The 12500-nt window shown below is 40.7% G+C and overlaps 1 protein-coding gene across 1 annotated transcript in view; it reads right to left on the bottom strand.

Moving 5' to 3' along the window:
• adam19a (ADAM metallopeptidase domain 19a) overlaps nt 1–12500 on the bottom strand; it is a gene marked incomplete at both ends in the record, with an annotated part of 99035 nt that overhangs the window by 32419 nt on the left and 54116 nt on the right.

Here is a 12500-nt window from a genome sequence, read left to right as displayed (position 1 = left end):
CTACTCAATTAAACGCTGGATCGGACGGCTTTGAGGCCTTTGATCTTGATAGAGACGGACGTTGATAACGAGAGAGGGAGAGAGAGGGGCGGGAGAAAGAGATAGAGAATGAGAGAGAGAGAGATTGAGATGTACAGGCGTTGGAATGATCTGAATCGTTCCATCGGGAATCTTATCTCCCGATATCCAGCTGTAAGTCACTCTTCTTAAAAGTCTGCGGGGAAAACTTTTCACAGGCCTACAATATTGTGAGTCTTTTGTTGCTGCGTTTAAATATATATATATATATATATATATATATATATATATATATATACTATATATATTTTTTTTAAAAGAAGGCAGAGAAGTTCCAAGTAGGGATGGTAGGGAAGAGTTAATCATTCGACGGCGCTTCGGCTCTAAAAGGTCACGCAACAGACACCCGCAACAGAGATGTATGGATCCGTTTGGGCCGGGCAAGAGGAATAGGTGACGCTTCCTTCTCGATAAAGGATCCTGATGTCAGACGCGAGGATGTCCCGGGGCGGACACGCCTCAATGTCAGCCGCGTCTGCCGCGTGGACGTCGATTCTGGTCCGGTCTTTGTGTTTGGGCTGTGTGAAGCGGTGATACAACACGACCTCCAGGCACAAGGACATACGCAGCGAAAGACATTCGTGAAAAGATGAGCCCAATTTCCATCTGGTCCCAGGGGCCCTATTGTATTATTCATAAGGAGAATATTTAGAGTTTTAGCAATGAAACATAATTCAGCTTTCTCTCCTTTTTTACAACAGATAATTTGATCGTCCCCATAAAAAAAGGGCCGTTTTTTAACAACGCATTCTCAAGGTGTAAGAAGAGATACAACATCCTGATATCTCTGGACCTGTAGTTATTAAGCCCTTCAGCTACAATATGCTAAAAATATCAGAGTGTGACACACATTTTGATCCTACCTTTACACAAAATGAATAAAAGTGTGTTATCAGTGCAGCTCTGCAATGCAGAGCTCCTTAAAAGATATCAGTCCGATAGGGAGGGCATCTGTTTTTTTTTTGCCACTGACTTTGTTAAGGACGCTGTCGCCGCATCTACAGCAAGGTCTTTCACATGCTATCTGTAGAAATGAAGGTCATCGCCACCTTGTGTGGCAGCAAGAAAAAACGCAGCTATGTAATAGTCAAGGCTACAGTACTGAGGTACTATTTTAATTGTGATACTAGAACCATCAAAATGGCTGACTGTCAAGGTGAACAAAAGGAGGGACCATTAATACATGTTACATGTTAACAAGACCATGTTATTTATTTGTGTTATTATTTTCATTTATGACAGTATATTATGTATTCTATAATCTCATTATATGATTTCCCTAACCAACAGTGTGCCAAAGGATCCAATGACTGCATTGGATATTCAACGTCTGGAACCAACTTAGGAATGTCATAGCAATGTCCTTTTTGCAGCTCATATAACTGCGCTTTAGTCATAACTGGGCTTCACTCATAACTGTGCTTTAGTCATAACTGGGCATTAGTCATAACTGCGCTTTTAGGGGGGATTCCAATAAGTAATTCTGAGAGGTTTGGGGGATTGTGCCCGGTTGTCTGCCATTAAAGCTTTTAGGAGGAGAGCATGGAGATGGAAATACCGGCCAAAACATATCAGCCACGGCAGGCGGGGGGGGAAGGGATGACATGACATTTCTAACAGACACCTGAACAGTGTGGAGCTCAGAGAACATTACTGAGAATAACAATAGCAGGCAATCTGATTTCTGACCTTTGAATAAGCCAGAAACACAACAGCCAATTTTCAACCGGTATGATGATGTTGGCACTGAATACAGCTGCTGCTGCTACTGCTACTCAACTCTTGCACACTATATCAATATATATATAATGTTTTGTCTGGAAACTGTCTGGGGGAAGAGAGCTGCTCTTTCTCCTGTAATATGAAGTAGACAACCTAAATCATTTGTAGAATGATCTTTGGGTGAGATCTAGACCGCCGCACAATTGACTTCTTGGTATTTGTGGAAACTGTGTGAAAGACAGCAAGCCTTTTCCTAAATTGCGCGGTGGGACTTAGAAATGTTTAGTCGATTGCTGGTGTCATATTTTGTTGCTACAACTGTCTTCGGTTAAAAACTCAGTCCTCGGAAATACAGCAAGCAATTTTTCATTCCCCACTCATGAGTAGTCTAGTCGAAAGTAGGGCAAGGAATTGATTTAGAGACTAGGGAGGTAACATTGTTGCTTCAGGCCAACGCCCCTTTTTTTCAGCGTTTCACCCCATTTCAGGGGCAGAGAAAGACACACATGTACAGACAGAGACCACTCAGCACATCACCTCCTCATACACAGTAGCCTCATTAACGTAGTAGTCCCACTAATTACACTTTGTTACAAACAAAAAGAGCCTCCGTAAACATCTGTTTATGCCGCTCATTCTGCAGGACGCTTGAGGCGAGCTTCAGAAAACAAAAGGCTTCCAGTGTAAAATCACTCATTATATTCCTCAGCCAACTACTTGTGTGAGTATTTATCCTCGTCTCCCAAAACGCCACAGTCTGTGCCTACTGCCTACTGCCTCCATCTCAGTGAATACTGATACAACACCAGCAGCTTACTTACTACTGTACCTTCATAGGTTAGTGCTCATTAAAAAAGCCTCAGCACATCTCTACGGCTACAGCGCTGTGTTGAAGAACAACAGTAATTACACCAGGGCCTTCTCACTCTATCACTCAGTAGATAACAGTGTAGCAATCATAAGACAGAAGCACAGCAACAAGTAGTTTATTAATAATAATAATAATAATAAGTACTTTATACTACTACTACTACTACTACTACTACTACTACTACTACTACTACTACTACTACTACTACTACTACTACTACTACTACTACTACTACTACTACTACTACTACTACTACTACTACTACTACTACTACTACTACTACTACTACTACTACTACTACTACTACTACTACTACTACTACTACTACTACTACTACTACTACTACTACTACTACTACATCATCATCATCATCATAAAAATAATTTAAAAAGGAGAGTGAGGAGAGAAAGAAGCATGCCAGCTTTGGTCGGCTGATATAATTTGCTCTGGTGTGTGTTTGAGTGGTGTGTGTGTGTGTGTGTGTGTGTGTGTGTGTGTGTGTGTGTGTGTGTGTGTGTGTGTGTGTGCGTGTCTGTGTGTCTGTGTGAGTGAGTGTGTCCGTGTGTGATGTTTGCTTCAGGAGACAGAGAGAGAGAGAATTAAGAGATAGATGGAGGGGAGAGGAGGGGAGAGGAGCAGAGAGGAGCAGAGGTACAAAACCAGGAAGGAGATTGAGGGGAAGATAAAACCAAAACATGTGTGGTGTTGGAATAAAGAAATGCATGACAAACTGGTTAGAGGAATCAGAGTTGTTTTGGTTTGCAAAGCAACATCTCACCCAAATGAATGCTACAGTGAGTAGACCTCTTTAAGAAACGGAATGCATAGGGTCTGAAGAGAGACAAAGGAGGATACAATCCCTTTTCACACTCTTGTGTTGAATGACAAAAGATTAAGAGAGGGGGATAGACATGAGTGTGTGTGAGGAGGGAGGACGAGCAAAGTGCCATCATGGATTTCATCTTGAATTGAATTCACTGGCAGTCTCTCCTCCATCATCCCTAAAACGAGATGACTAGAAGACGTAAGCTTGAGAAAATAAACAATTTTTAAAACTTATGTAACTTATGTTACCGGATGAAACAACTTGCGGTTTGAAAGTACCAGTACCAGATACGATGTTGTATGCACATACTTGCTACTTTCTTATGAAATCACTGTTGCCTGAAAGAGATAAGCAAAGCTTGTATAGTCGGAAGAGGCGACATTAGGACAAGTTTACCGGGTTGTAGTAGTCTAGTAATCAGAGTGATAAACAGGGCATGCACACACTACACACCACCAGACATGGGCTATAGGCTACGGCAATCTGCCGTATATAGGATATTCCTGGTCTGAATAATGAATGAATGGTCTTTATTGTCATTAATACAGTACAGGTACCATACAACGAAATTTGGGAGGGGGGGCTCCCCTGGTGCTAGGAAAAAATACTAAAAACAAGAAGGGAAAAAGAGCTGGTTTACATAAATAAAGGCTATATACACTATCCACTATACTATACAAATAAAACACTGTGCTGTACTCTATGCTATGCTATAAATATCCTAACATTTCGTTAATATAAACGTATGAACCATATCAACCATACTATGAACCATACGATAAGGACAAAAGGAGTGCGTCGATTTGATCGCAGACAGGATGTCTTCTAAGTGTGATCATTCATCTGGGAAAGTGCCCAGAAGAGAGAGTGTGATTAGCGTCTATACATATATAAACATGATAAGTGGTCATGAATGGAACCAACGACTGTCATCATTATTACAAGCCAGTATACAAATCAGTCTGTCTTGAAACCCCTCTAGACTTAGAGTGTTATCTGCATTTGAGTCAGTAGAACTTGGTAATATATGATATTATAAATAATATGATTAATTCGCATACTTTTTTTTGGGTTAAGGTTTCCAAATGAACGGCGACCGTTAACGTGTTAACATTGACAGCCCTAGTTATTATGTAAATGGTAAAATGGTAAATGGACTGCACTTATATAGCGCCTTTATCCAAAGCGCTTTACAGCAGCCTCTCATTCACCCATTCACACACCGTGCGGCAAGCTACCATGCAAGGCGCCGGCCCGCGCACTGGGAGCAATTTGGGGTTCAGTGTCTTGCCCAAGGACACTTCGACATGTGGCCAGCCGGGGCTCGAACCGCCGATCTGCCAACCTTGCGATCATTAGACACCAGCTCTACCTCCAATCAGTATCCAATCAGGTCACTACAGTGAGGACAAGTGCAGGTGTCATGGCAGTGACCCAGTCACAAGGTCAGGTAGCATGTTGTTTATGTGGTGGGCGGTTTATGAATCATTTTCAGAGTATAGCTTTTCAGATAGACACAACATTAATACACTACAGGAAGGGTGGGACCTCAACCGTCAGTGTGCAGAGGACTCACTGTTAACAGGCGTGGTGTTTGTGTGGCGAAGCGTTATGGAGTTATGTAAAGAACCGCACTCCAGTAGGAAACCGATGATCAAACAGTCAACATATTGTGTGGAAATGTCTCCAGACAAATTATTCCGCTTGCTCAATAGTACTTTTTCAATTTCAACTAATTCACGAGTTATTCCAAAACATCTCTGGGCAGACGACAAGAAAACAGTGGAAAACAGTAGCCATTTAGATGACTAAATTACTGCTTTTAGCTAATAAAGTGACAGTAAACTCTGTGTACGCCGCTGAGCCACCCTGACTCTCTCACATGCAGACGATTAACAAATAAGTCCTCAAGGGGTGAATGCTCACAGGCTGCGAACATACAGTATGTGAAAGGAAGAAAACCGATACCGGTATATTGATTTCATGATTCAAAGGAGGTTCTGCGTGAGTCAAGTCTGAGATTTCAAGTTTTTTTTTACGGAAATACAGTAAGTGCACAGAGAAGGTTGAAGAAGAGGATCCAAACAAGAAACCACATTGACACAGGACGCGACACAGGATGCTGTAGTGAAACATTACAGAAGTGTGATAAGAGAGCGAGAACCGAAAGTAGCAGAAGTGGCGTTGATGGAAGGATAAAACTAAGGGCAGGCGCATCGTTTCACAGAACTAGTGTCAGTTGGGTTAGGCGGGCCTGGACCCCATCAGCAGTTGAGGTCTTTCATTCGGAGAAAATGTATAATGTGGTAAAAGCACAGTAAAAGCACCCACAAGGCCAGAACATGTGACTAGTTGTAAGTCGCTTTGGATAAAGGCGTCTAAACGCCTAAAAATGTGACGTTACCAGTAGGCTACGCAATTTATGTTCCTGTAATTTACATGGTAAAAAGTTAATAACCTGTTGGCGTTCGGTGGATTTATTTATATTTCCGCTATTGCCCATTTGGCACCAAAAAGTTAGCAGGCAATTTATTTGTAGAGACAAGGTAAATGGCAGTAGGAATAAGACTGCTGAAATGAAAACCAAACCGTTTAGTTGACGAAGGATTAGTTGACAGCTACAGTAGACGTAACCTTTCTAGCAGTGGAACCACCTTCAGCAAACTGCATGTGTTTTCTTCTTCTCTGAGAGAGAGGAGCAGCAATAATCATCTCTACTTAACCAGCACTGCACTTTCTGAAGGGAGATTGAGGGGAGCTATGGGGGCTTAATAGAGAATGTGGCAACACTGTCCTCGTTTTCCATATTTTTTGTTCCCTGTTTTCCTTCTTTTGGATGTCTTCCTAGAGTTTTTGTGTTTTGGGGGGTTTGGAAATACTTTGAGTGGTGAGGATAGTTGACAGGATTGCTGCGAGTGCTTAGGATGGTGAGATTAAGGGTCGTGGAAGAGGGCTGTTTATCGGAGCTGTTCTGCCATGTGGATGGTTTAGGGTTCGAGGGTTTTTGAGAGTGAAGGTTTAGTTCAGGGTAAAAAGAGACTGTCTCAAGAGCAACACACACATACACACACACACACACATAAATTAGAGGAAATGATCATTCATAATTAAATATTTGTTGTCCTTTTGTTGAAACAAAACATCCAGTCCCTAGTTCATTCCCCAGTAACCCCCCCCCCCCCCCCCCCCACACACACACACACACACATACACATTACACACACACACATACACACACATACACAAATGTCAATTGGAGGAAATTATCATCCGTAATGAATATTTTGGGTCCTTTGGTCCTTTTGTTGAAACAAAACACTCAGTCCCCAGCTGCGACCAAACACAATCAATGATCTGGAAGGCCAGCTGGTAACATCCGGCCTCTCAATGGAGAACTACAGCCACATGTTTGATACAGAGCTGGCAGAGAGGAGGGAGAGAGGGGGACCCACTGCCCTACTGACAGGAAAACACACGCAAATGCATGCACACAGCCACACACACAAACATACACACACACACACACACACACACACACACACACAAACTCCAATACTCAAAAAACACTCAGTTGAAGTATCACCATCTGTGGGCAATCACCTCCCTTAAACCTCTCAGACTCTGACTGAGCCCTGGACTGAACCCATTTTATGCCTCATCCCCTCCTCGTCGCACGTACCCCTCACACACACACGCACACACACGCACATACAGAATCAGACAAATTAGGGAGCGTGGTTTAAACACACCCCTCTGCTGACCATAGCACTGGGTTTGGATTCAGCCACTACTGCTGTTGCTCTAGCAGCCCTGTGTAAAAAAAGACATCGACACACCAGAGAGCATTCACAGAACCCCCCCGGAGAGCATTCACAGCACCCCAGAGAGCATTCACAGCACACCAGAGAGCATTCACAACACCACAGAGAGCATTCACAACACCCCAGAGAGCATTCACAACACCCCAGAGAGCATTCACAACACCCCAGAGAGCATTCACAACACCCCAGAGAGCATTCACAACACCCCAGAGAGCATTCACAACACCCCAGAGAGCATTCACAACACCACAGAGAGCATTCACAACACCCCAGAGAGCATTCACAGCACCCCAGAGAGCATTCACAACACCCCAGAGAGCATTCACAACACCCCAGAGAGCATTCACAACACCCCAGAGAGCATTCACAACACCCCAGAGAGCATTCACAACACCACAGAGAGCATTCACAACACCCCAGAGAGCATTCACAACACCCCAGAGAGCATTCACAGCACCCCAGAGAGCATTCACAGCACCCCAGAGAGCATTCACAACACCACAGAGAGCATTCACAACACCACAGAGAGCATTCACAGCACCCCAGAGAGCATTCACAACACCACAGAGAGCATTCACAACACCCCAGAGAGCATTCACAACACCCCAGAGAGCATTCACAACACCCCAGAGAGCATTCACAGCACCCCAGAGAGCATTCACAACACCCCAGAGAGCATTCACAGCACCCCAGAGAGCATTCACAACACCTGCAGCCGTTGGATAGAGGCTCTGTGACTGACTGAGAGTGTTAGAGAGTTTAGAGAGTTGAACATTTAGAGAGTTGACCATTTAGAGAGTTAAACATTTAGAGAGTTGACCATTTAGAGAGTTAAACATTTAGAGAGTTGACCATTTAGAGAGTTAAACATTTAGAGAGTTGACCATTTAGAGAGTTGACCATTTAGAGAGTTAAACATTTAGAGAGTTAAACATTTAGAGAGTTGACCATTTAGAGAGTTGACCATTTAGAGAGTTGACCATTTAGAGAGTTAAACATTTAGAGAGTTGACCATTTAGAGAGTTGACCATTTAGAGAGTTGACCATTTAGAGAGTTAAACATTTAGAGAGTTGACCATTTAGAGAGTTGACCATTTAGAGAGTTGACCATTTAGAGAGTTGACCATTTAGAGAGTTGACCATTTAGAGAGTTGACCATTTAGAGAGTTGACCATTTAGAGAGTTGACCATTTAGAGAGTTGACCATTCAGAGAGTTGATCATTTAGAGAGTTGAACATTTAGAGAGTTGACCATTTAGAGAGTTAAACATTTAGAGAGTTGACCATTTAGAGAGTTGACCATTTAGAGAGTTGACCATTTAGAGAGTTGACCATTTAGAGAGTTGACCATTCAGAGAGTTGATCATTTAGAGAGTTGAACATTTAGAGAGTTGACCATTTAGAGAGTTAAACATTTAGAGAGTTGACCATTTAGAGAGTTGAACATTTAGAGAGTTGACCATTTAGAGAGTTGACCATTCAGAGAGTTGATCATTTAGAGAGTTGACCATTCAGAGAGTTGATCATTTAGAGAGTTAAACATTTAGAGAGTTGACCATTTAGAGAGTTGACCATTTAGAGAGTTGACCATTTAGAGAGTTGACCATTTAGAGAGTTGACCATTTAGAGAGTTGACCATTTAGAGAGTTGACCATTTAGAAAGTTGACCATTTAGAGAGTTGACCATTTAGAGAGTTGACCATTTAGAGAGTTGACCATTTAGAGAGTTGACCATTTAGAGAGTTGACCATTTAGAGAGTTGACCATTTAGAAAGTTGACCATTTAGAGAGTTGACCATTTAGAGAGTTGACCATTTAGAAAGTTGACCATTTAGAGAGTTGACCATTTAGAGAGTTAAACATTTAGAGAGTTGACCATTTAGAGAGTTGACCATTTAGAGAGTTGACCATTTAGAGAGTTGACCATTTAGAGAGTTGACCATTTAGAAAGTTGAACATTTAGAAAGTTGACCATTTAGAGAGTTGACCATTTAGAGAGTTGACCATTTAGAGAGTTAAACATTTAGAGAGTTAAACATTTAGAGAGTTGACCATTTAGAGAGTTGACCATTTAGAGAGTTGACCATTTAGAGAGTTAAACATTTAGAGAGTTGACCATTTAGAGAGTTAAACATTTAGAGAGTTGACCATTTAGAGTTAAACATTTAGAGAGTTGACCATTTAGAGAGTTGACCATTTAGAGAGTTGACCATTTAGAGTTAAACATTTAGAGAGTTGACCATTTAGAGAGTTGACCATTTAGAGAGTTGACCATTTAGAGAGTTGACCATTTAGAGAGTTAAACATTTAGAGAGTTAAACATTTAGAGAGTTGACCATTTAGAGAGTTAAACATTTAGAGAGTTGACCATTTAGAGAGTTACACATTTAGAGAGTTGACCATTTAGAGAGTTGACCATTTAGAGAGTTGACCATTTAGAGAGTTGACCATTTAGAGAGTTAAACATTTAGAGAGTTGACCATTTAGAGAGTTAAACATTTAGAGACTTGACCATTTAGAGAGTTAAACATTTAGAGAGTTGAAAATTTAGAGAGTTAAACATTTAGAGAGTTGACCATTTAGAGAGTTGAACATTTAGAGAGTTGAACATTTAGAGAGTTGACCATTTAGAGAGTTGAACATTTAGAGAGTTGAACATTTAGAGAGTTGACCATTTAGAGAGTTGAACATTTAGAGAGTTGACCATTTAGAGAGTTGACCATTTAGAGAGTTGAACATTTAGAGAGTTGACCATTTAGAGAGTTGACCATTTAGAGAGTTGAACATTTAGAGAGTTGACCATTTAGAGAGTTGACCATTCAGAGAGTTGACCATTTAGAGAGTTGACCATTCAGAGAGTTGATCATTTAGAGAGTTAAACATTTAGAGAGTTAAACATTTAGAGAGTTGACCATTCAGAGAGTTGATCATTTAGAGAGTTGACCATTTAGAGAGTTAAACATTTAGAGAGTTGACCATTTAGAGAGTTGACCATTTAGAGAGTTGACCATTTAGAGAGTTGACCATTTAGAGAGTTAAACATTTAGAGAGTTGACCATTTAGAGAGTTAAACATTTAGAGAGTTGACCATTTAGAGAGTTGACCATTTAGAGAGTTGACCATTTAGAGAGTTGACCATTTAGAGAGTTGACCATTTAGAGAGTTAAACATTTAGAGAGTTAAACATTTAGAGAGTTGACCATTTAGAGAGTTAAACATTTAGAGAGTTGACCATTTAGAGAGTTACACATTTAGAGAGTTGACCATTTAGAGAGTTGACCATTTAGAGAGTTGACCATTTAGAGAGTTGACCATTTAGAGAGTTAAACATTTAGAGAGTTGACCATTTAGAGAGTTAAACATTTAGAGACTTGACCATTTAGAGAGTTAAACATTTAGAGAGTTGAACATTTAGAGAGTTAAACATTTAGAGAGTTGACCATTTAGAGAGTTGAACATTTAGAGAGTTGAACATTTAGAGAGTTGACCATTTAGAGAGTTGAACATTTAGAGAGTTGAACATTTAGAGAGTTGACCATTTAGAGAGTTGAACATTTAGAGAGTTGACCATTTAGAGAGTTGACCATTTAGAGAGTTGAACATTTAGAGAGTTGACCATTTAGAGAGTTGACCATTTAGAGAGTTGAACATTTAGAGAGTTGACCATTTAGAGAGTTGACCATTCAGAGAGTTGACCATTTAGAGAGTTGACCATTCAGAGAGTTGATCATTTAGAGAGTTAAACATTTAGAGAGTTAAACATTTAGAGAGTTGACCATTCAGAGAGTTGATCATTTAGAGAGTTGACCATTTAGAGAGTTAAACATTTAGAGAGTTGACCATTTAGAGAGTTGACCATTTAGAGAGTTGACCATTTAGAGAGTTGACCATTTAGAGAGTTAAACATTTAGAGAGTTGACCATTTAGAGAGTTAAACATTTAGAGAGTTGACCATTTAGAGAGTTGACCATTTAGAGAGTTGACCATTTAGAGAGTTGACCATTTAGAGAGTTGAACATTTAGAGAGTTGACCATTTAGAGAGTTGACCATTTAGAGAGTTGACCATTTAGAGAGTTAAACATTTAGAGAGTTGACCATTTAGAGAGTTGACCATTTAGAGAGTTGACCATTTAGAGAGTTGACCATTTAGAGAGTTGACCATTTAGAGAGTTGACCATTTAGAGAGTTAAACATTTAGCCTCCATTTTCTCCTTCTTATAAATGATTGAGGAGAAAAACATCCATAGACACTACACTGGGGAGAAACACATCCACTACACTGACACTACACTAGTCACTACAGACACTACAGACACTACACTACTGGTCCCGCAAATAAAAACACAAAATATAAAGAATTTCAAGATCAAATCTGCCATTGCTCAAATAGGATAATTCCTTAAATTATAATTCCATTAAAATAAAATACACTTAATGAGGCTAAACGCACAGTTATACATAAACACATTTGCAGCTGTCTTTGGAGGAAAAACGACAGAAAAAAACTGCAAGCTTATGATTTTTTTTTTCTTCACAAGGCTTAAAAAAAACATAATTGAAAATGCGTGTGAATCTGGCGCATTGTGCAAGGCACACAGATGTTTGACAAGAGCACTGATAGGGGACATTCATCACACTCGTAAATAAGGTCGGGCAACTATTCCGAGCTGGAACAGAGGTGATAAGGCACCGACGAATGATGGAGAATAGGTTTGGTGCTGTTTCCGTTAGCAACATTAGAACACTCTGGACCTATATCTATTGTGCTCTGCGGAGAGAACGCTGACTGAGTAGTAAACAATGTTAGCCATGTGCTAGTGAATTAGGGGTGGAATGGTCTTTGTCAAACATCAACAGCGGAGCTTCAGCGTGTGTCATTATTTCTGTTGCCCCGGTTCACCAGGACACCCGCAAAAACAGAACTGGATCTGGGATACACATAGGAGCAGAGAACGGCAGAGAGACAACCTTAAAAGAAAACAGACGATCATTATATTGCAATGTCCTGAAACAGAGGACTACACTACCGGCCCAACCTCTCAGGAAGACACAGCACGCAAGATTTGGTCTTGTAAATTAGGTTGGGCATTATCCTCGGGAAACAGATTGGAAATAGAATCGTCCGACTGCTACTACCTCATGTTTAACGCTGACCTATTTTGACAGGTTGCACACTTATCT

Source organism: Nansenia antarctica (assembly GCF_963989245.1).
Source record: "Nansenia antarctica genome assembly, chromosome: 13".
Taxonomy (NCBI): domain Eukaryota; kingdom Metazoa; phylum Chordata; class Actinopteri; order Argentiniformes; family Microstomatidae; genus Nansenia; species Nansenia antarctica.
This window is presented reverse-complemented; position numbering and strand designations above follow the sequence as displayed.